Here is a 25,396-nt window from a genome sequence, read left to right as displayed (position 1 = left end):
AAGCATCATGGGAGTTTGGGAGAAGAAGCAATACCAGTGCGGTGGAGATGCCAGGAAAGCTTCATGGAGAAATGGGAACATGAGAGATAGGCAGAAATTAGTCAGGCAGAGAGGACACTTTTAGTAAAAGCAAAAGGATAGGAAAGAATATGACTTGTGCAGAAGACAACGGAGAGAACCATGCTGTGGATTTTGGGGAAAGATATGGCATATGCCACCAGGTTCCTGAGGCCCTCGAAAGTAAGCCCAGAAGACCAAACGTGACACGATTGGCAAAGCGAGTAGGTTCTTGAGCACAAATGACAGGATGGTAGCAATATATTAGAAAGCCTCATCTGCTAGTAGTAAGCAGGGAAAATTAGGAGGTTAGGTACAGAGAGACTTGCTAAGAGCTGATCCTTTGAATTAAGTGACGAGATAAAAAAAGCCTGATGTATCGTGGTATTGAAGGGAATTCAGAAGAAACAGCAAATCTGGAAAACTATTTTTTCAAGCTTTCCTTGATTTTTGAGATAAGCATTAATTTCTACCATCCCTGGTTTCTCTTAGCACTTTGGTTTATATATTTATTATACATAGCGTGTTAGGAAAGTTATGTTGCTTCACTGTTTCCTTATGTTAAAACGAAAATTATAATAGTGCCTTTTTCAGAGAGGATTTAGGATTAAGTGAAAGAACACAGTAGAGTACAGAGCACAGTGGTTGATACAAACTACAATCTCAACAATGTCAGCTGTGATTTTTCATTCATTCTCGTTGACGTCATCATCATTCATCATCATCATCTGTTAGTCAGTTTTCTATGTTTTTCTCCACGCCACTACACTGGAAGTTCCTTGAATCCAAATATTGCATTTCATTATCTTTGTTTCTTCAAAAAGAAATACAAAGTAGGACGTCTGCAAATATGTACTGAATTTTAAGAAAAAAAAAAAGCCAGACCTCCATGAAAGGGATTCATGTGAAAAAAGAAGGAATTATTAAAATTATTCTAATTCTTAGAGGCAGACAGGTAGTTCCATAAACAGGGCAGTTGGAAGGAGAACCATGTGCAGTATTTGAGAAATCCTGAACTCCGCATTTAGCCTACTAAGTGATCGATGGGGAGACAATAAGAGAAAGGTGGCACTTTCCATTAACGGGTGGGGGGTGGGGCATAAAGTCACAGAGAGCAACAGAGGAGATAAAAACAGAAAGCCCACGGATGTGAAGTAACTGACCTTCCTAGTAAGTCAGCAGCGTGGAAAGCCAAGAACTAGCGCAACTTAGAATGCAGAATCCTGAAAGGCTTTAGGAAAGTAGGAATGACGAGGGGAGGGCTAAAATCAGGATGATCTGGAAGGTGTTTAAGAGGCGGTTAGGTTCCTAAATCCCCTTCTGTACTCCTGGCCTTGAGGTGGTTTCCACTCTCCATCTCAACTGAAGAATGTAAGTTTAGTGCCTGAAAAGGATAAAATAGGATTTTTGGGCCAGGAACACAATAGAGAACACACTGCAAAGGCCAGGGGTTCCAAACCCAAAACTGGGAAATTAAGTGAACGTGTGCACAAGGAATGCTGAGGCCCTCGGCTGCTCCCCTCCCTGCCTCTGGGAATGCTGGCAGCCACCCTGAGCTGTCCTCCAGACATCTGAGGAAAGTCTCTAACATGAAAGACAGACATTGAAACCAACCAACCAACCAACCAACCAATCAACAAGCACTTGACACAAAGAGTAGGGAGAAGACAAAAACAAAAACAAAACAATTGACAATAATATCCTCATCATGTCACCTGCATCCAAAAAGAACAGAGGCTATTAAAAAAAAAAAAATCAGAAAACAACAACAAAAAAAGCTCTTGGAAATTAAAACAAAGACAGGAAAAATGAGTATTTCAATAGAGAGTCTAGAAGAAAAGGACGGGGAAATCTCATATAAAGTAGCAAAAGAGATAAAGATGTAGGAAATTGAATAGAAAAGATAAAAAAAATTAGAAGACTAGTCCAGGAGGTCCAATATCCAAATAAAAGGAGTTTCAAAGAAAATCCAAAACCTCCAAAAAACAAATAAACGGAGGGGATGAATTCATTAAGAAAACAATTTGAGAAAATTTCACATAACTGAAAGACATGAATTTCTAGATGAAAGCACTTACCAAGTGCCCAACACAATAGATAAAAACAGACTCAACCTCAAGACACACCATTGTGATATTTCAGAACCGAGGAGAAAGCAAAGATCTCACAGATCTCTTCTAGAAAGAGAAAAACAGATCATGTACAAAGAGCTGGGGATCAGAATGGTTTTAGACTTCTAAACACACACACAAATCATTCTAAACTTGGCCAATTTCTCACTTAATTGGCCAAATTACCACTTAAGTGAGAGGGTAGGATACAGACATTTTCAAATATGAAAGGTCTCAAAAAATTTACCATGCATATACCTTCCCCTCCTGGGAAGGAGGCTATTAGAAGATGTAATAAACAAACAAGGGAGTAAACCAAGAGGGGAAGGCAAGGGACACAAGGAAATAGGGCATTAAACACAAGAGAGAGACAAAGGTATCCCCCAGGACGATGGTGACAGGAGATCCCAGAATGCCAGCAGTGTGCACAGCCGAGAGGCCAGCTCATGCAGAGTGGAGAAGGGAAGAAGGCTGAGGGCAGTTTTCTTATAAGAGATGAAATTGATAGAATAACTGAAGTGTCCTAAAGGGAAAGATTTATACAAGAAGGAAAGAATTTGGGGTTGAATCAGCGGTAAGTAAGCAGAACACTGAACAAATGAAAAAATGAGCCATTTGTTACCTCCAGAGAAAAAGCTTGCAGGAAAGGAAATATAATTACAATTCTCTGCCTGGCTTAGCTGTGAACAGCATTGACATAGCTATAACAAATAGCAGATATTCATCTAACTAAAACCAGAGAGGGTTCAGTGCGGAGTGGGAATATTCCTATGTGTGGTGGGGCAGGGGGTGGGAGCTGAATCACCTGCTTCAATAGTGGAAGATATTGTCTAAAACTGAAAAAAAATCAAATGGTAATAGAAACACTCATTTAGAGAAACAGAGGCAAATAAGAAAAAAAAAATCAGCTAAAAAAGTGATTTCCTTTGAGGAAAGAAAAATGTGCTCACAAGGAAGCAGTCTGGGCCTCATTTGAAGATTTGGGACCAACCTAGGGAAAAGAGCAAAGTCATGAAAAAGGGTAAACTAGATGATACCAGCAATAACAATGATGCTTCTGAAAAAGCTGACTCACATCCATTTATTTAACCTACATTAATTATTGAACACCCAGTGCCATGGGCCAGGCCATGTGCTAGTAGATGATCATAGCAGGATAATAAGAAAGAAAGCTTACAATGTAAAGAGGTGGGCAAAACATAAGCAAATGATTATGATCCAGTGATATAATGGAGCTTATAGGCAAAGCATTATGAAAATGTGGGGACCAGCAATCAACCTTTCAGAATATTCTAGAGCTGTGCAGTCCAATATGGTAACTACTAGCCACATGTGGCTATTTAAATTACTTAAAATTAAACACATTAAAAGTTCAGCTCCTTGGTTATACCAATCAGCCACATTTCAAGTGCTCAAAAGCCACCAGTGGCTAGTGGCTACCATATTGGGCAGTGTAGACAGAATATTTTCCTCATCGCAGAAAGTTCTATTGGATGGTCCTGGTTTGGAGGTTCTTAAACGGAGATTTTTACAGCGTTTTCAAGGATATTAACCCCCTGAAGGGATCACATTCCACAGGTCTCTTAGTAAATAGAGCCTTGCAGAGCTTGATATTTAACCAGCTAAATTATCTGTATGTGGAATGGAATTTTTACTCTGTTAGAAGTTTTCAGTTGGAGCCACCCCTGTAGCTAGGAAGGGGTATTTCTTACATTTCCTGACACTGTCTGACCACCCACAGATATTGGGGGCAAATCCCTGGTGACCTGAAGTCTCTCTTTGGGAAAGTACTTTTGCAGAGTGGAAAGAGGGGATTGTTCTGGAGAACTCAGAAACTCCTGAGTTTGAATTCTAGCTCCACTGCTTATTAGCTGTGTGGCCTCGAGCAAATCTCTCAACCTCTCTGGGCCTTTGTTTTTTTAGACATGAGGTGTATAGATAATGTACGGGTCAAGATAAGCAGGTGGCAGGAGCACAAAAATTGTTCTGAATCTCCAACATTCAAGAAGTAGGCTGGTGAGAGAAGTCTTCTCTCAGTGGAGAAGAGGGCTGGCTCTCCTTACCTCTCATTTCTGCTCCTCACTACCCTGTTTTCTGGCTTTTGTTAAAGGATCTATCATTGACCAGGAATTAAGTACCTATCACAGGAAGGGAAATTTCTGTTCAAAGAAGGGCAAAGGGCAGAAGGGGAAAGGGCACAGACATTTACTGAAGGCCCAGGACATGCCAGACCCACTTGCAGGTACTGTATGTCGTTCTATAAAGCCCCCCACGGTCTAGGACGAGTTGAATGATGTGAGGCAGGTGGCTGGAGGGGAAGGGTAGTGGGCGGTGGAACAGACAGCATGGTAGGAGAGAAACTCACAAGGGTGGGCTGGGCTTAGGTGGGGCGGGGCCATGAATGCCACGCTAAGGGCCTGACTTGATGAGCTTCACAGTTCATAATAACAACTGGTGGCAACATGCTGGACTCCTGTGGCCAAGAGGAGAGGCAGTCCGGTGAATTGAGCCAGCCTGTAACTTATCCACAGACAGGTTTTTACTCAGAGTTTCTTCCACAGAGTGGACAGTCCATCTCTGTTACCTTCTTTAACTTCCATGAGAAGAAAAAGTTTCTTTCCAAGTGGAGTTAAGTTCTAAATATGATAAGCCCGAGTTGGCACCAACACTGGCTGCCAGCATTAACTTTTCCTTGCAATTTGTAAATGCATTCAGGCTTGTTTTTGGGTTTTCTTTTATGGGTTTCCCCCACCCCCACCCCCAAGCAGGGCCAACATCTGAATAGAAAGAACAGATCTCCAGCTGGGCTCCTTTCCCCGAGCAAGCTTTGCAAGCTTTGCAACATCTTCCTTGGATACGATTCAGCTGGGGGCCTTCCCCGTATTCCAAGAGGAATTCCTGTGTCCTCGCACAGGGGCCCCTTTGTTGTCGAGGTTATGAGAAGTTAACCACTACTTCGCACGAGGAAGTATCTTTTCATTGTGTGAAGCAATGATCAAAGTGGAATGTCATTTAAACCAAGGAAAACAAAACCGTGATTTATATCTAAGATCTCTACACAAAACAGAAAGAACCTAGTTACTTAGTAAAGCACAATTATCTGCAGTTTGAGTGTAAAATTCACTCATCTATTGACGGATTTTAAAGTTTAGTCCTTGAATGTCCAAATTCTAAGTACTTTTTTTAACGACAAGAACTTTTTTCTTTTGCATCTGCTCTGCTCACAAATTATCTCCAATCTTTTCAAAATGCTTAAAATAAGAACTTTTCTCATTAAAAAAGGATATTTGTATGTATACAGATTTATATATAATTACATATATAAAAATAGATACAATTATACACACACATGCACATATACATATAAGCACACAAAGTTTGGGAAAAGAGTGGAAAAAGTTCAGCCATCATCATAGCAACCTAACCTTGTGTTAGGTGTTAAATTTTTTCCCAGGATCTGTTTTAGTTTATGTCCATCTGCATACCAATTTTACACAATACATGAACAACTTGACAACCTGCTTTTTTCCACTTAACATTATATCTGTAGCCTTTTCCATGACAACACAATAAGGTCCATGACTGTTTTAAATGGCCACAAATTATTCCAAGGGTGACCCTCTGCCAGTGAATTAACCGTTCCTCTCTATCGCTTAACATTTTTGGAACCTTCCATTTTTGGTAAAGTCATCCTCGCAGCCTCCAAGTTCAGAGTCCACACTGCTGACTATAGACATTACATAATTGTAATGTGTGAGACGATTTTGATTTTCTTTGCCTTTCCATTTTTTCATCTTCTTCTGAGGAAGTACAGAAGATCTATGGGGTCCAGGAGTTAGAGACCAGCCAGGAGGCTGTTTCTCCATCACAAACTAGGAAATGCTGGATCCACAGGCATCACTGCTATTCAAATTCAGAACTCCAGGTAAAGAGCAAGGAGAACTCGCCCAGCAATGACCTGTCCAGGGCAGAAATCCTCCTTTCCCAAACAGTTAAAGACCCTGCACCACAGAGCAGAGTTTTTAACTCCTATTAAGTTAATCTTTTTTCTCTCTTTGCAGCACAAGCTCTTCCGGAGCGGAGGCAGCAAGCTGTGTCTCTCTTAGCATCAGCAGCCCAGAAGCAATGGCTGACGGTCATCCCGGAAATTTGTAGGAGCCCTAATGCCCTTTGGATATTATCTTTTCTATTTAATAAAGTCCTATTCTGTCTCAATTTTCTCACATACACAGCATAAGAGATTTGTCTCAGATGTACAAACTCGCACATGTTCATTTATCAATGGCAGGTGAGGGGGACAGGAGAGGACGGAGTGAGGCAGAACCCAGGGGCCACATCACTGCAGCTGTCATGCTGTCAGTTCATTTATGAACGGGAGCTCAGGGAAGTTACAGCCACAATACTCTTCACCAGGCCCAGGCAGGCAGTGTAGTGACACTCAACAGATTCTCAAAACTGAAACATGGGGCTCTGGGTCTGAGGCACAAGTGTGTGTGTTGATTAAGTTGCCCTTGGCTAAATTTCTCCCATTCTACGTGAGATTTATAAAGTGTTTTGACACCCTGGTTAAGGTATTAGTTTTAAACAGAGAGACAGAGAGAACAAATAAATGGCTATTAAACTGCTGTGAATAAAGATTAAATTTAAAATCACAGCATTTGTGGGGTGGGAAGGACCTAAGAAAATATTAATCTGAGCCACATGGATTAGAGATCGGGAACTGAAGCCCTGAGGAGCTGACTGCCAGTATTATTTTGCTAAACCATGCTGCTGTCCTTGTAGAGATCTAGAGGCGGGATCAGGCCACGTTTTTTGTAAATAAAGTTTTATTGGAACACGGCTTTGCCCATTCATGTATGTGTTGTCTGTGGCTGCTTTCACGCTACACAGAAGAGTAGAGTAGTTGCAACAGATGCTGTATGATCTGCAAAGCCTAAAATATTTACTCTCTAGGCTTCTACAGAAAAAGTGATGAGTCCAGCTCTACAGGATAAACAAAGTACATGAGGAGGAACCCAGGCATGCCAGCAACCATGTGAGCGAACTTGGAAGTGGATCTTCGCAGGCCTTCCAGCAGGTACCTGAGCGACCTTAGAAGCAGATTCTCCAGCTCCAGTCCAGTCTGGAGATGACTGCAGCCCTGGCCGATAACTGGACTCATGAGAGACCTTGAGCCAGAAGCACCCTATTAAGCTGTGCCGGGTTCCTCACCAACAGAAACTGCGAGATAACAAATGTCTGTCATTTTAAGCTGCTAAATTTAGAGGTAATTTGTTACACAGCAATAGATAACTAATACAATTGCATCTCCTTAGCTGGGCTCACCCTTTCAAGGTGAGTGAAATACTACCTCCCAGGTCAAGGTCCCATTGTGATCTGCTCTGTGGAGCCTTTTGGACCCCTGGTCCCCAACTCCAAATGGTCCCAGCCATTTGGATGGTCCCAACCATCAAAGCACTGTGCCAACTGCTTACTCAGAGCCTATCCCATGGCCATGTGGTCAGTTACATAGATGTCTGTCTCCCTGGCTGGTGCTGTGTCTTATTCAGTTTTGTAACCACAGAATCTGATTTGGTGCCTATTACTCATAAGGGATACTAATAAATATTTCTTGAATGCTTACTATGAGCCAAACAGTTTATGTGTGTTATCTCATTTAACCCTCACAACAACCTTAGGAGGGAGGTACTATTTCTAAGCCCATTTAATAGGGGAGGAAGCAAAGGTTAAAGAGATTAAGAAACTTGCCTTATATTCTGTAGCCAGCAAGTGGTGGAGCCAAGATTTGAGCTGTGATTGACCCTGATGCTACCACACTCTACTTCTAGAACCCAAAGTCCCAGGATACGTGGCTCCAGTCTTAGCTCTGTCACTTGTAACTGTGGACTCAGCCAAGTAACTCAGGCAGAGGACAACAATTTTCTCACCCATAAAGTGGCGACGATAGTGCCCCTTTCCTCTCTCCCATTCAACTGATTTTAGTTGACTAAAGGAAAGAATTTTCACCCATTTCTGGCTGTTCTATGCTGGAACGTAAATTCCATAAGGAGGCTACTTGGTATTCAGCCCAGTGCCAAGCACAGGATGGGTGCTCAGTAAATATTTATTAACTGACTAGTCCTAAAAATCTGACCTCATACTATTAGATTCAGGACACTATGGTCTGATTAAAGGAAGTAGTGTTCAAAGAATGGCTTCAAGGTTAAGAAGACACCTGACTCTAGTCAAGGCCCCAACTGTGGCCACACCAGAATGGATACCCCAGGACCTTCCTGGACATGGGTTCTTGTGAGTTAAATTCCCAGAGTTCATGAGGCCATAACATCAATGTTGTGTGTCTGTCCTCTAGGAAAAGTATTATCTATCTATTCTGATCAGACTGCAGCCAATGACCTTGGATTTAAATTATATGTTTCCTGGAGCATGATTTTCAAACATAAAAATAAGGTTGCTACTTCTGTATGGACTACCTATCTCATCTTGCTTCCTTAAATGCCACTTTTATGAAAAAGACAACATTGCTTCCCTCCAAGCAACAACAAAATCCCAAGAGACCCAAAACTCTGTCAAGGTTTCCTTTCAGCATCATTTCTGATGAATTAGGTAAAATAGACATCCCAAGAAAATAAACAACCTGAAGTATTCTTGATATCAAAACCCGAAAGAAATTCTTCCTAATAATCACCAGGGAAATGTGCACTGTAAGTATTTCCCACCATTACTTGGCAATCCATCTACTTTCCTAAGGGAACCAAGAACTTTGCAGACACGATTTGTCTCCATTAGATGACTGTTCAAACCTGAATCAAATATAACTTGCCCAGTTATTATTTTTATCCCTTTCACTCAAGCATTCCTAATACCACATAAGCACTTTTCCAGAAAATACTGGAAGGGTCCCTAATTGTTGTTCTTTTTCTTTTTTTCTTTCTTTCATTCACTCATTCATTCATTCATTTTCATCATTAACAAATATTCGATGGCCATAAGAGTAAGATGGGAAGGAGGACAGTGCTCAAAAATTTTGCATATTAAATTTTGCTCAAAGAAAGTCAAAAAGTTTGGTCACAGAGAGTTTGCTTATTTATAAACTAAAATCAACAGAACAGCCCCACCTTCTGCAGTGTGGAATGTAACGCGGAAACACAGTTTGTGGAAACAGTCCAAAACCAATTAAAGTAGATTTAAGCAACTGAGCATAAAAAAATGTGTGTGACAATCCACTGATCACAAGAATATTTCTAGATAGTGGGACAGAGCAGAAGTAAAATAAAACCAGAAATTGATAAGCTCTTAACCTATTTTTAATTCACTCAACTCAGTAAACATGAGACCGGCTTAAATTCCCAATTTTTCAATTCTTAATGTTTTCTTAGCTTGATATACTAACACGTAAAGTGTATTAACGTACTGTCTTTGGGGGAAAAAAGCCTACCGCTTAAGCCAGAGATAGCTGGAAATGGATCCTATAGTCTTTACTAGCAAAAAAAGGTACATGTTTACACAGCAACAAAACGCGTGACATTTCAGGAGACATTTATCTGTAACCCACTTTTGGGTAGTTTGAAGTCTTCTTGATAGTATTCCCTCTTGCTGGTGGATTAATGCAGAAAACTCAACACCAGAAGAAGTTAGCATGCTTTTTAGCTTCTCTTGTTTAACAACGGGATAAAAAGCTGTGTTCCTATTTCACCTATGTTCAAAATGGTGCCAGTGTTTTGGGGAAAGGCATGAATTTTGCTCTGTGGTTCTGGCAGGTGCAAAGTTTGCAGATCAGTTATGCCTCACAGGCAGTGGTGTGCTGGCAAATGTTTAACAACCAGTTCCACAGGAAAAAAATTTTTATTACAAATAAAGGGTGTGTAGCACACAGTTCATAAATAATATCAAATAAACAATACTTTCTTTTTATTATAAATTCCGTATAGACAACTGATTTTCACAGAATGCTTTAACTGAGTTTTGCTGGACTCTTCTATCTATAGTCAACCTATGATTGTAACTGATAAATAAGTACAGTTCCTACATGGATGTACTTGATATTTTTGTTTAAGTTTTAACAAGTTAGACAAAAGTGAAACAATGAACACATGTTGGAATTTCACTTGTTTGCTAGTGACATGAGCAAATTTTTTGCTGAATCAGATAATAGTTTTTGAATACTGGAAGAAAAATTTCTTTAGGAGTTTTTTTTTATGTTAGTCTCATGAGCTACAGACTCAGCAAATGTTTACGTTTAATTCATGTTAACACGTTCTTCATCATATTCTTAAGTGTAGTCATGCAAAAAAACATTAAATCGAGCCCCAATTCATAGCATTTGCCAATTTCCACAGTGTGAATCCTCCCGTCATGACTGATTTCAAGCTAGTAATGTTATGTCACTGAATACAAAGTTGGAAAGAGATGTACCGTATTTCTATCACACAGATTCAATAGATGTAAATACCCTCAAGAACATAGTAAAATAATTAGAAGGTGATGAGTTTTATTAATTTTGTTTTCAATATAATTTAATTTTACTTTAATATAATTTAATTTTTATTATCATCTCACAAAATTTCTGAAATTCCAAAATTCCACAGCCAGTCCTGGCTGGCTCCCGCACAAGGGTTCAGGGTTCTGAGACTGAAGGGCAAATGCATTTCTCAGACAATTTTCCTCTGGCCACACATCACTAACCTCCAATTAACAGTGACCCTAAGGCCCAACTTCCCCTGCTGTGAGTTAATCAATCTCAAGGAGCGGGCTGTCTGGCCTTAAGCTCCCAGTAGAGGAAGAAGAGGTGAGGGAGAAAATGACCTCAGCATAGTCATGTGACTTGGAGGCGGTACAGGAGTCCCTCCTTATCTGCAGGGGATACAGGTACATTCTAAGACCCCAATGGATGCCTGAAACCGTGTATGGTAATGAACTCTATGTATACTATGTTTTTTCCTATACATACATACCTATGATAAAGTTTAATTTATAAATTAGGCACAGTAAGAGATTAATAACTTCTCTTTGGCATAGTCGAATTGCCAGCATCACTACTCTTGCACTTTGGGGCCATCAGTAAGTAAAATAAGGGTTACTTGAACACAAGCACTGCGATACTGAGACAGTCAGGCTGATAACCCAAACGGTTGGTTACTCAGTGACTAACGGGTGGGTAGTGGATACAGTGTGGATACGCTGGACAAACGGACGCTTCACATCCTGGGCAGGACAGAGTGGAGCTGCAAGAGATTTCATCACATTACTCAGAATGGCAGACAATTTAAAACTTATGGATTGTTTATTTCTGGAATTTTCCATTTAATATTTTTGGACTGTGGTTGAACACAGGTAACTGAAACCGCGGAAAGTGAAATCACTGATAAGGGGAGACTACTGTATTTAGGTTCCTCACCTGTAGAATGGGGACAATACTATTCCTAGGATTGTTATAAGGATTAGAGATAATGCCTGCAAACCTCCTAGAATAATGCCTCAAATACAGCAGGTGCAGAATAACTGTTTCTCATTAAGATGATGGCTGAGTCACTGTAAAACTTTCCTTTTCTTGACACATATGGGTCAGTCAGGCGAGCTGCTTCCTTTCCAACAGAGAAGCAATTTTCAAATGAGACTGACTGAAGAGTGAGTTTGAGAACAAGCCCAGTCACAATCCGACTTCTCGAGTATATGAAAGATGGTTACCTGGCTCCCACGGATCACTATTTTCATCTCTTCAGAGGAAATATCAAAAAAAAGAAAAAGGGAAGGTAAATTTGTAACCAGAGTTTTAGCACAGACCCAAAGGATATCTTCCAACAGTCAATATTTTATGTCAGATTCATGGGCTAGAAGTTAGGAAGACTCATTTACCTCCTGTGAAATATGCACAGGCAACAGTCGTTTTGGGAGTATCTTGTTGGGATAAAAGGTAAAATCTTTTAAAGAGTTTTCGATCTTTCAAAAATATGCGGCCTGAGAACATTTATCATTACTTTTGGGATTCTAGCCCTCTTTAGATCCTTATCTCCTTTTTTTTTTTTTTTCCTTGAAGCAGATATTTAAAAAAACAAAGAAAACAATACAAATATAAAAAGGCTTACATTATTTTTTAAATATATGGAATAGGGATAATGATACCCATCTAGGCTTGTTGTATTAAATGAACTAAAGGATTTAGTCCATGGAATGTGTCTAGCACACCGCCTGGGCACACACCTAATAGTAGCTGTTGCATGTAGTACATCACATTCTTCCCTCCTTTCAAATCAACTCAAGGTTAACTGGGGGGGCCACAGACAAAACACCTATGAAGAGGCCAGCTTCCTCCTGCCTTCCAAAGGGGCAGGGAAAGAGGCTGAACTGATTCCACTTGTCCCCCTCCAGAATACAGTATTTTCTTCCAAGAATAAAAAGATCAGCCCACTTGTGATAGTTATTAACCAGATCAAATCTCAAGGAAGTCAGAGATTCTAATACCTCACTTGTCCTTTTGTTTTATATGCTTTTATAAACCCTATTCTTTATTCTGGATTTCAAGGAAACCAAGGATTAAGCGACAAGCCACAGACAGTTTCAGCATATACTAAGCGTTTCAAGTACAGAAGGTATAATAGAGCCACCAGGAGTCCGACGTAGCCTGAAGATATAAGATACTTATAGCATCAATAATACACGATCATGTGGTCGGGTAGAAAATACAAAGGAAAAAATACATAAGAGTTTCGAAGCTAGGAATATTAAAAGAAAAGAATTAATGGCTATAATCTAAAGTACCCAGATCTATAATAAATATATTTATGTGGCACATTATTGAAGACAACTCGATATGTGTTTCTGGGTAATCACAGAATTTAGACTAGAAACATTTTAAGGTATAGGGACTTTCGGTAATGTATTGTTAAAGTTAGCATTACTCAGATTCAGAGATTTAAGTTCAAGCTGCTATATCATCATATTTAATAAAAACTCAAACTAGATTCCTGGGCAGAAAGCATTCTAAAATGAAAAAGAGCACAAAATATGATAAACCAAATATGACTAGTTGTCAGAATTAAAATCTCAAACCATGAACGTTGAACCAGATTACCTAAATTGAACTTTTAAAGGTAATAATAAAATGTGTGTGTGTGTGCATGTGTGTCTGCATGCATATGTGTAAATTTAAGCTGGAACAAAGTAGGAGGTTTTTCTCTCCTGGTGGAGTTTACATAATGTAGACTAGGGCTAAAACTGTTCATGAGAATAGTTCCTTAAACTATAGTAGTTTTAAATTTGAAGACACACTGCTATACCATTTTATGTGAATTTGGAAAAAATGCAAAGTAAATTTACGGGATCAGTCTTTCTAATTCAGTTGCAAACTCTTCCTTCCGCAGACTATAGTGAGCAGATTTCCTGCCTAGGAGAACACTGGTGACTCAATACGGGCTTCTTTCTCTCGCTGGGCAATTGCAGGAGGAACTGGGTTGGTTGGTTGTATTTTTTCTGAAGCATTTTCTTATTTCACCAGGCTTCTGACCTCACTGCAGCTATTCTGCTGGTTTTTCTCCTTTCTTTTTCCCCAAAGAGGTGCCTCAAAAGCTTACATCCCAAGGCTAAAATTCTAGCAGGTTCTTAGAACTTGACACAGTTGTGCAATGGTTAAAAAACCCCAGCCCTGGGCCCTCTTGGCTCAGGTGTGGCTGCAGGTCGGCTGTGTGGCTGATGGCTACTGCTTAACAAAGCCAAACAGCACTCGCTGCAGCCCGCCAAGGTGCAGGGGTTACACGTTCAATAGGAGGAGCTGTGTACCCTTCCCACCCAGGACAAGAGTGAAACCATGAAATCCCTTCAGTCAAAGCTCCTCAGCGTCAAACACGACAGTGCTCTTCAGCCATCGGTATTCCAGCAGTACCTGGAAGAAAAACAAACCCAGTGCTAACTTCCATCTCCTGGAGTTGATGCTCGACATAATTAAATTCGGTGGAAATGGACAAACTCAATTTTAAAAATTCTGAAATGAAGCCAAATATCAGCATCTATATTGGTATATTATGGTTCATACTTTATGCTTATCCCCGGATGAAGCTTAAGACATGTTGGAACTGAGGCTGTGAACTGACACGAGAAAAAAAAAAACTATACAAAATGTATTCCATCATTCACTGCAATCCTAAATTGCACTGAGTCATTTCAAGCGAATCAGGCAGTTTTTTAATGTCATTAGGTTTTTAGTGCATTAAAGCACTTTAGAATTTCAAAGCAAATAGGGAATCCTTAGGCCTAAGTATTTTTTAAGATATTACAGTAAATTTTAATAATTAAAAAGTATTTATTCTATATCTATATGTACCTAGCACTGTGCTAGTCATTGTGGATAAATTAAATAATATATGACTCACTCTCTCCAAGAATTTTATAATCTGGTTAAGAAGCCAAATCCAACACATGAAGCAATGTGACGATAACTACACATAAAACAACATGGTACTGGGTTCCAATGTGACTGAAGTTGTCAGTCCTCAACTTAGCTTCACTTGCATCCACTCACTGGGCTAAGAATTTACAGGTCTCCTTTGCTTTGATGTCCTTAGTTTCCTTCACCATAAACAGCATGATACAGGGGCCGGCCCCGTGGCTGAGCGGTTAAGTGCGCGCGCTCTGCCACTGGCGGCCCGGGTTCGGATCCCGGGCGTGCACCAACGCACCGCTTCTCCGGCCATGCTGAGGCCGCGGCCCACATACAGCAACTAGAAGGATGTGCAACTGTGACATACAACTACCTACTGGGGTTTTGGGGTGAAAAAAAAAGGAGGAGGATTGGCAATAGATGTTAGCTCAGAGCCAGTCTTCCTCAGCAAAAAGAGGAGGCTTAGCATGGACGTTAGCTCAGGGCTGATCTTCCTCACACATACACACAAAAAAACAAAAAACCCCAAAAAAAACAGCATGATATAAATGTAGGTTTTAGTTTATTAAACCCTAGAGGTAGTCAGAAATTTACACTTCAGGGGTGATCAACTAGCATCTAAAGACCATATATAGAAGTATATATGGTTACTAAATACAATTACAGCTGTCCATTGATTAAGTTATGAATTAATGAATGGCAGAAATGGGTTTTCATTGGTGAAATTAGTGGCTTATTAATCAGGAAAATAAATATTAGAAGTAACATTACTTGCGGGATTCAAGATATTCAGAAGGCTTCCCTAGCCCTGCATGAAGCGGGAAAAAGAATCTAGTGAAGCCTTCGGTCTACACCCGTAGGCATGTTGCATGAAGCTGGATTCCTGGTCCTGTGACCTGTCATTGGATTACATGACTTCTGGTGCCTGATGCTGACTATAAGAGGAACAGAATCCTATGTCTGGAGTATCGTCATGTCTAACTCAAGTCTCTTTTCTGCAGGGTGGTGGTAGGAGAAGCTAAAAAGTTAGAGGACTGGGATTTCAAGTTTACAGAACAGATTGATATACTACCGCTTTGTGCCTGCTTGCTAATAAATGTGGTTTAAAAACATATGTGTGGAGAACTTTGTCTGAGACTTGCTTTCATTATATCCTGGCAGGGATGATGTTGGAGAGTGGCTAATTCTCACCCACCTCAAACTTTCCTGTGGCTGCCGTTATCTACACTTGATCCAATTCAGTTTTATTTTTAGATGCTAGAAAAACTTATTTTAAAGTTAAATTTGGCCCTTACTAACTGGTTATACGGCTGACCATAAATCCTCTAGGTTCAATTTTACTCCCATTAAATGAGGGTAACACTACCTACCTCCCAGGGTTACTATAAAAATTGGGAACAATTCTGTACATAGCCCAGTTAGCTGCTCATTCATCGTTAGTTCCCCCCCTCTGCATTACTACTCCCTCACTATTCCTTTCTTCTCTCAGAGGAAACATACAAATGTTTATAGAATTGAAATGAATAACCTCTATTCTCTCTCTTCTCCAATTTTAGTTTCTTTGGACTGCACAAATTTTGGAGTTGTAAATTCAGTGCCTATAATTACTCATCTTAAATCTGGATGCCTTGAATCACGCAGGAGGTTAAAGTGCTTTGGCCTTCAGCTTCCCTTCCCTTTTCTAGTACCCAGGATCCTTCCTCACCCTCTTCTGGAACCCGTTGTGCCCATTCACACTTCTTGGGCTCTCCATGGGGGACTATTGCTTTGGCCTCTCTCAACATCACGTCAGTCATTTGCCTTAGATACACTTAGGAAGAGGGTCTATTTAACTTTCATTTCATTTAAAAACCCTTTCCTCACTAAGAAGTGAAAGATGAGAAATTATCATTTGAGAATGATTATGAGGTGTGGCAGCCAGCCTCCCAGCTGGCCCCCGGTGATCCTTGCCTCCTGGCGTCACATCCTTCTGGAGTCAGCTTCCCACTGAATCAGGGCTGGCCTGTGTGACCAACAGAATGTGGCAGAAGTGATGACATGTGATTGTCAAGGTTAGTTTAGGAAAGGCATTACAGCTTCTGTAAAGGTTTCTCAAGTTGCTTTCTCTGGGGGAAGCCAGTTGCTTAAGGACACTTAAGAGTGAGAAGGCTCTGGAAGGAGGAACCAACTTGCACTACCTTGGAACTATATTACCCAGTCCCAGTTAAACCTCAAGGACTAAAGTCACAGCTGACATGTGACTGCAACCTTACGAGAGACCCCAAGCCAGAAAGGCCCAATTGTGTCACTCGCAAATTCCTGACTCAAAGAATTGTCACAGATGATAAATGTTTACTGTTGATTTACACCACTAGTTTTGGGGTGACTTGTTATGCAGCAATAGAAAACTAATACATTAAGAATTCATTTCCTGATAATGTACAACTGAAATTTCACAATGTTATAAACTAGTATGACCTCAGTAAAACAAAACAAACAGCCAGGGCCACTAGTGCTGAGGGGAAAAAAAAGAATTCATTTCCTATTCTCAAACGGCCTCATGATGGAGAAAACCTAATGCAGGACATGTATACTTCACTTGTTACTCTCTGCCACTCTTTTTGAAATGTAAATGCTAACTTAGCTGTGAGGGAAATGCTATGGATTGAATGCTTGTGTCCCCCAGATTCATAGGTTGAAGCCCTAACCCCAGTGTAATAGTATTTGGAGGTGGGGTCTTTGGGAGGTAATTAGGTTTAGATGAAGTCATGAGGGTGGAGCCCCATGATGGGATTAGTGCCCTTATAAGAGGAAGAGACCTGAGATTGCTCTCCTGCTCTCAGTGTATCGGCACCAAGGAAAGGCCATGAGAGCACATACCCAGGAAGAGGGCCCTCACCAAGAACCTGACCAAGCTGGGCCCTGATCTTGGACTTCTAGCCTCCAGAACCTTGAGAAATAAATGTTTGTTGTTTAAGCTACCCAGTCTGTGGTAATTTGTTATAGCAGCCTGAACTAAGACAGGAATGTTTTATATATGTGTATATAACACACACGAGTATGTACTTTTTGTTTAAGAGGAAAACACAAATAACACATAACCCTCCTTTTGGTCTTTGCTATACACTTCATGTTTGTGTCCCCAAATTCATACCTTGAAACCTAAACCCCAATGTGATGCTATCTGGAGGTGGGGCCTTTGAGAGGTGATTAGGTCATAAGGGTGGAACCCTCATGATTGGAGATTAGTGCCTTATAAAGGAGAACCCAGAGAGCTTCCTTGCCCCTTTTGCCATTTGAGGACACGGAAAAGATGGCCATCTGTGAACCAGGAAGCAGGTCTCATCAGACACCAAATCTCCTGGTGCCTTAATCTTGAGCTTTCCAGCCTCTAGAACTGTGAGAAATAAATGTTTGCGTTGTTTATAAGCCACCCAGTCTCTGGTATTCTGTTATAGTACCCCAAATGGACTAAGGCAGTCTTACACGAAGACTGACTGGCAAACTCCAGTAAGTCTGCAAAGAACGGACTGTTCTTTGTGCCTGATAGGAACACAAGGCTAAAGGGGTGTCAGTCAAGTCACTGTTAGTGATTGTTTTATTACACAAATAATACATGGTCATTGCAGAAGAATTAGAAAATACAGATGAAGCAAAAATGCAACAAATAGCATTCAAAGATAGCCATCATTAACTTAGTGTTACTTCTAGCCTTTTTTTCTACTTAAAATAATATCACGAATATTTTCTACATCAAAATACACAAGTACTTTATAATTTTTAATGGCTATGCTATAATCCTTTGAACTGGAAACTCTGGATCATTTTTAATCTGTCCTATTAAAAGTTCATGCCAGGGCCGGCCCGGTGGCTTAGCGGTTAAGCACGTGCGCTCTGCTGCTGGCAGCCCGGGTTCGCATCCCGGGCGCCCAGCCATGCACTGCTTCTCCGGCCATGCTGAGGCCGCGTCCCACATACAGCAACTAGAAGGATGTGCAACTATGGCATACAACTCTCTACTGGGGCTTTGGGGAAGGAAAAAAAAGGAGGAGGATTGGCAATAGATGTTAGCTCAGAGCCAGTCTTCCTCAGCAAAAAGAGGAGGATTAGCACGGATGTTAGCTCAGGGCTGATCTCCCTCACAAAAAAAAAAAAAAAAAAGTTAAAAAAAAAAAGTTCATGCCAATTTATTATCTCACAGGCAAATATGTGTTTACCCATTTCCTACAACCAACACTAGCTATCACAGTTCCTTAAAATCTGTGATTAATTTCTAAGAAGCCAAAATTTAATGATCTGTTAGATATGTCAACAAATATTTGCTTTTAAGGAAAGGAAAGGATTTTAAATATATGACATTTCATGAATTGTTTGTTCCACTAGAGCGTGTCATTAGAATATTCATGTATGTCTGGCTGGTGCGACTTACTCAGGACTGGGCTACTTGAACTCCTGGAGTGACTTAGGCCAGTGGGTTCCCAGATGGGGCACTCGTACCTCTGGCAGTTACTAAGATGAAGCATGGAGGATTGGGAGAAAAACATTACAACTCCTATCAATATTTATCTCATCTTTTAAAAAAGTCTATTTGGTGTAAAATATTGTTTATAAAATATTAGTATAGTAGTATATGTGTATTATACAAACATACACATAAATATATAGTTCATGCCAAATTTTTTACTGATAGGTAACATGATCCAATCACTTTGGACAACACTGATTTAGATCACTACTTCTTTTTAACAGTTTTTTATTTTTTTTTGTGAGGAAGATCAGCCCTGAGCTAACATCCATGCTAATCCTCCTCTCTTTGCTGACGAAGACTGGCTCTGAGCTAACATCCATTGCCAATCCTCCTCCCTTTTTTCCCCCAAAGCCCCAGTAGATAGTTGTATGTCATAGCTGCACAGCCTTCTAGTTGCTGTATGTGGGACACGGCCCCAGCATGGCCAGAGAAGCGGTGCGTGGGTGCGCGCCAGGATCCGAACTTGGGCCGCCAGTAGCGGAGCGCGCGCACGTAACTGCTAAGCCACGGGGCCGGCCCTAGATCACTACTTCTTAAACTTGAATGTGCTCAAGAATCTCCTGGGCATCTTGTTAATATGCAGATATTGATTCCACAGGTTTAGGGTTGGCCCCCAATTCTGTCTTTTCAACAAGGTCTCAAGTGATAAAGATACTATCGGTCCACAGACCCCACTCAGAGGAGCAAGAATTTAGACCACTCTTCCCCTGGCCTCCACAGTACCATGTGCTTACTTAATCAGAGATCTTGTCACAAGGACCTTGAGTCCATACTCAAAGACTTTCTTTGAATGAACAAACAAAGAATGAATAAAACTCATTTTGTGCAAAACAAACATGGTTTGCCATAATAACTAGAGGTTTTATTTTGGTTTGAGTCACTGATATACGTAAGATTTTGACTCAGTTGTAAAATGAACTCAGCCGGGACTGTCAAGTCTTGCTCTGACGAACAGTTAAGTTATTAAAAAGCAAAAAGGGCAAGCCTCATTTTGTTCAAATTTTTAAAAATCTTTTGTTATATTTTAATTAGCCCTATATTTATTGTTATTAAAACACTTGACCAATGTTTAGGAGAATTTTTTTTACTACTGTCCCCCTTTTAAAATTGCACAGGATAGTATTTTTCAAACTGAGGATGGTGAACCGTTAGTGGACTGTCAGCACAATTTAGTGGGTAACCATCAGTATTAAAAAAAAAAGGTAGACTAGAATATATCAGAATGTAATGCTTGTACTACAGTATAGTACAAGGTAAGCATAGTGTGGAAAAATGTATTTTCTACAGATGGTCAAAATAATATCTCCCATTCTACATATTCTTCTTGCAATGTGACCTTGACACTCTGCCCATTGAGTCACGGGGTCTTTGTCTCCTCCCCACAAACCTAGGTGGAACTTTGTGACTGCCTTGGGCAACAGAATATGGCAAAAGCGACACTACGTGTTTTCTGAGGTTGGATCATAAAAATGCCATGCGCTTCTACCTTCTCCTCTTCGGATGCTTGCTCTTGAAACCAAGCAGTCCCTGGAGAGGACCCCGGCCCACAGCTCTGGCTGAGCTTCCAACTGTCAGCTGGTGCCAAACTGCCAGCCATGTGAGTGAGCCATCTCGAGAATGGACCCTCCATTCCCTGTTGAGCTGCCTCAGCTAATGCCACATGGAGCAGAGACCAGATGTCCCCACTGAGCCCTGCCTGAAATGCAGACGTGTGAGCAATTTTTGTTTTTGTTTTAAAGCAACAAGTTTTGGGGTGGTTTGTTATGCAACAATAGAAATCAGAACATATAATTTTATAAATTTTGTTTCACGTGTGCATGTGTGTGTATACTTACGGTGTTGGTGTAAAATGTATTTTTTTAAATGGTGGGTCTCAGTCAAAGTAATAGGACTAAGAGGACCACAGAATGAGAAGATTTCAGAAGTGCCACTATCTCTAGATCCAATAAATGCTACTTTACCATTAGATATAATCTTAAAATAAATTCAAACCTCTTGAGTTAGAAATGTTCCACTTAATCGGATATATTGTATTAGCTGCTAAATATACACTTTTTGATGACCAGGTTCTCAACTCTGAATGTTGCTCAGTGGACCCTCCCATCTCCCTCCATCTTTCACTGCCCTTAGATACAGACCATCACCACATTTTCCTCAAGCATCTACTACTCAATCAGTCGCCATATGGCTGCTGGCCCTACCACTGTACCAAAACTGTTTGTACAAAAGTCATCTGTAATCTGTCACCAAATCTAATGACTTGTTCTTATTCCCCAACCTCTGTTACGGACTGAATATTTGTGTTACCTCCAAATTCATGCATTGAAGCCCTAACCCTTTGGCTGTATTTGGAGATGGGGCCTCCAAGGAAGTAACGAAGTTTAAATGAGGTAATAAGGGTGGGGTCCTGATCCGATAGGATTAGTGTCCTCATAAGAAGAGACACCAGAGAGCAGACACGTGCTCTCCCTCTTCCTCTCTCCATCCACATGTACCAAAGAAAGGCCACGTGAGGACAGAGCAACAAGACGGACGTCTACAAGCCAGGAAGAGGACTCTCACTAGAAACCGAACACTGCTGGGACCTTGATCTTGGACTTTCCAGCCTTCAGAACTGGGAGAGAAGAAATTTCTGTTTTTTAGCCACTGAGTCTATGATATTTTGTTACGGCAGCTGGAGCTGACTAATACAACCTCCTCGAACTCTTTCAGCAACTGGGAGCAGACAGGTGGAGCAAGCTCTGGAATTAGACTTCATTTTCGAATCAGGTGCCGGCACTGACCAGCTCACGGTGAGCATAAGGAGATTACGTAACCTCTCAGAGTCTCCATGATCTTTGCTGTAAAATGGAAATGAGATCCATTCCAAGGTATTGCAGAAATCCATGGTTTTCTGGGGGAGGGCGGTTACTGCACTTGGAAGTGTGGGAGGGACATTTGGAAATGTGGGAAGGGACTTGATTTTTAGTGTCTCAATGACAGGAGGACACTAATGGCATTTAATGCTTATGCCCTAACCAAACAGTAACGCTTGGGCTTGTCCAGCACACCGAGAATCTCCTTGCTCAAAATGCCAGCTGCACCCCACTGAGGAAACGGCAGAAAAAATTACAAAATGTCTGTCGCAGATAACAGATGCCAATATTCATGTTCTTGATAGTAGGAACAGCTTAAGAAATTGTTTCTCTCACCTGTAAAAATTCCTAAGGAATTTTACAAATGAAATATAGTCATATTTTAATCATCCATGTCATATCTCCCTCTCAGTAGAGTGGCAGGGAAAAGAGAAGAGTAGAAGCTCTATAGAGCCTGCTACAGTGCCACGGACAAAGTAGGTATGCAATAAATGTTTGTTAATTAAGCCTAGAATGATTGCTAAACGGATATACTAAGAAGTGAGAGTTAAGAAAAATTTATGTTCACAGGCGAATTAGGTTTTTTTTTGATAAACAATTTTACAAATCTTACATTGGAATCCTGTAATTCATCACTAATTAGAATGAATAACTACATGTTCTTGGACCTCTGCGTGGTAATACGCTGGTAAATACCATCTTTATTTAATATGTATTGGTAGAACATCAGGTAAAGACAGTGGATTGAACATACTCATCAATTGTGGCCTGCTCCTGAATTTTATTAAAACTAAAATAATTATATACGTATACATATACACATATATATACACATACATATGTATCTTTTTGATAACAGAACTGGAAGAGGTGACAATAACAGCATTTTGGAACCTAGAAAGTAAGTGGATGAGTGGCCCCTCACTCAGTGGACCTGAGAGAGCTGAACTAGAAGCTGGAAGGGGACAGATGAGTACCACCAACTGACATGCAGGGCACTTAAAAGCCTCCAAGATTGGCTGAGCAGGTGCCTCAGGCAGAGGGGCCCTTCCCCTACGGCAAGTACCTGGGTGACAGCCCCTCCTTCACCTCAGCAGAAGCCTGCAAGTTTGTCCTGTGGTGAGGATGAAACCAGAGGGTCTCTGAATTGGGGGATATAGCAGGCACTGTTGGGGGTGGGATACTATATAAAGACAGGAGGATTAAGTAAATATGCTTACAGTATACTGAGATTCCTCTAGTCTACTTCCCACCCTCATCTCCCCAACACTGGTAGCCAGGCCCTTACCCTCCAGACAAGAGTTTGGGGGAGTTTTCTTAGCGGATCTGACCAACCCATGAGGAAAGCCCAGAAGATGCTGACACTGGAAGTTCCCTAACAAGTGGCTCAGCTGGAACACTACAGCAAAAGTCACTATCAATGAGCACTCCCTCCCCGCCCCCCACGATCCTGTTCAGAACTTCAGTTTTTAGTCCCCTGCTGTTACATATGAGCAGAGCACCCATGTTATCAAATAGCTGAGGAAAACCAGAAACAATGTGGAGGGATCAGGCACTACTGCAGAAAAAGAAAATTTCAAAAATTATTTAAAAACTCATAAAGATAAGAGATTGTTTCATGAAGCAAGAAAATGATGCTGTTAAAAAAAAGCAATCAGAGAACAAAAAAGATTTCTTAGAAATTAAAAACATGCCAGCATAAATAAAGATCTCAACTGAGGAAATCTAAGTTAAAATTGAAGAAATTAGAGCAAAAAGACAAAGAAATAGATAATAGGAGAAGAAGGAAAAGCAGATAAATAATCCAGGAATTCCAAGGAGATCTAGAAAGTGAAACAAAACACAACACTCCCAGGAGAAAAAAATATCAACAAAATAATTCAAGAAAATTCCTCAAAACTGGAGGCTAGATTTTAAGGGCCCATGGAGTGTCCAGTACAATGGATTTAAAAAAAAACCCCAGACCAAGGTATATCATTGTGAAATTTCACAACACCAGGATAAAGAATATTCAGTCAATTTCCAGAGAAGAAAATACAGGTATATGTAAAGGACTGGGAATTTGAATGGTGGTATACTTTTCAACAGCCATACTGGGCACAAGGAGACAACGGAGCAACAACTTCAAAATTTTGAAGGAAAAAAAATTGAGTGAAAATGATTTCCAACATAGAACTCTCTATGCAATCTCTATCAACCAAGCGGGGAGGTCAAATGCAGACCCTTTTAGACAGACAAGTTCTTAAATAATTTTTACCTCCATATACTTTTTCTTAGGAAGCTACTGTAGGATGTGGTCCATGAAAACGAGGGAATAAAACAAGAAAAAGGAAGACATGAGGTCTAGGAAACAGGAGCTCCAACACAGGAGAGAAGTGAAGGGACTCTCTGGGATGCTGATGACAGGAGATCTCAGTGTAACACGAGTCTGAATGAGCAGGTCAGAAGTCTCTGAGAGACACTTCTTGAGAAGCATGAAATTGACATAATTGACACAACACCTGACATGCAACTGATAGAATCATGGAACATCTTGAGAGAATATTTGGACAACGGGCAAATATTTCAGTATTGAATGAATGGTAAGGACATAAAAAAACACATGGACACACAAGAAAAACAAAGAGACAAAAATAAATAAACAAATAAAAAGAAAATGATTAACTCCAGAGATAAGTTGTGCTGGTAATAAAAAAATAGTTTAGTACATGCCTCACTTCTGAATAGCATATATAGTCATAATAACACAAACTTTGAATATTTTTGTAACCAAAGCTGAGACATAACTATATTGTGAGGACGGGAATTGACTGCACACAGCGCAGACCAGGAGAAGAAAGAGCTGAGTCCTCCTCTTCCATGGGGAAAAGTCAATGCACAAGGCCCCAAACAAAAAAAAATCAGGAGTTGGCAATATTTACTTGCCATTAAGGTATATAGAGGTAAAAACCAGGCAAAGTTGAAAGTGGTTTTTCTGGGGAAGGGGAAATGAGGAGCAGGGGGGCTGGGACCTGTTCTTTTTCTTAAGAAACCTCGTATAACTAGCAGGTCCTTTAAACTGGACCCTACTATATAACTTTGATGAAAAATTAAAAAATAATTTAAAGTGTAATAGTATATAGAGAGCTAACTTGTGACCATTTTTTCAAAATAACATCCATATGATTTTGGTAAATAATATGTTGGGTATTCACTTTCCTTTTTTATAAATTGATATGCTTGGACTAAATAATTTCTCAGTCCCTTGATCTCTACATGTGTGTGTTTTTGTATTTCTTTGTATATGTGTCTGTACTTGTGAACACGAACACACAGAGATCTGATAATCAACAGTGGAACTCCCCTGATTATTTTGATCATTAAAAATTAACATGTAATATCTACAAAGACATAATCGGATCCTACCGAATGAAGGAGAATACGGCGGCACAACCATCTACCGATTTGTAGAGAAACACCTGAGGCTGCGTTTCTGTCTTCCACTGTCCATGTGAGG

The 25,396-nt window shown here is 40.4% G+C and overlaps 1 protein-coding gene across 3 annotated transcripts in view; it reads right to left on the bottom strand.

Annotated features, from left to right (window-relative positions):
• Window positions 1-25,396, bottom strand: part of C8H4orf19 (chromosome 8 C4orf19 homolog) — an 83,196-nt gene that overhangs the window by 20,508 nt on the left and 37,292 nt on the right. The window contains exon 1 of one of the 3 annotated variants that reach the window (XM_058546868.1): window positions 13,941-14,042. The exons of the other annotated variants lie outside the window; for them this stretch is intronic. The gene's annotated coding sequence lies outside the window, so the exon portion shown is untranslated. Of the gene's footprint in view, window positions 1-13,940; window positions 14,043-25,396 lie in introns of those variants that run through there. 3 annotated transcript variants of the gene reach the window in all.

Source organism: Diceros bicornis, chromosome 8 (genome assembly GCF_020826845.1).
Source record: "Diceros bicornis minor isolate mBicDic1 chromosome 8, mDicBic1.mat.cur, whole genome shotgun sequence".
Classification (NCBI taxonomy): Eukaryota; Metazoa; Chordata; class Mammalia; order Perissodactyla; family Rhinocerotidae; genus Diceros; species Diceros bicornis.
Note: the sequence above shows the minus strand (reverse complement) of the source record. Positions and strands in the feature narration are given on the sequence as shown.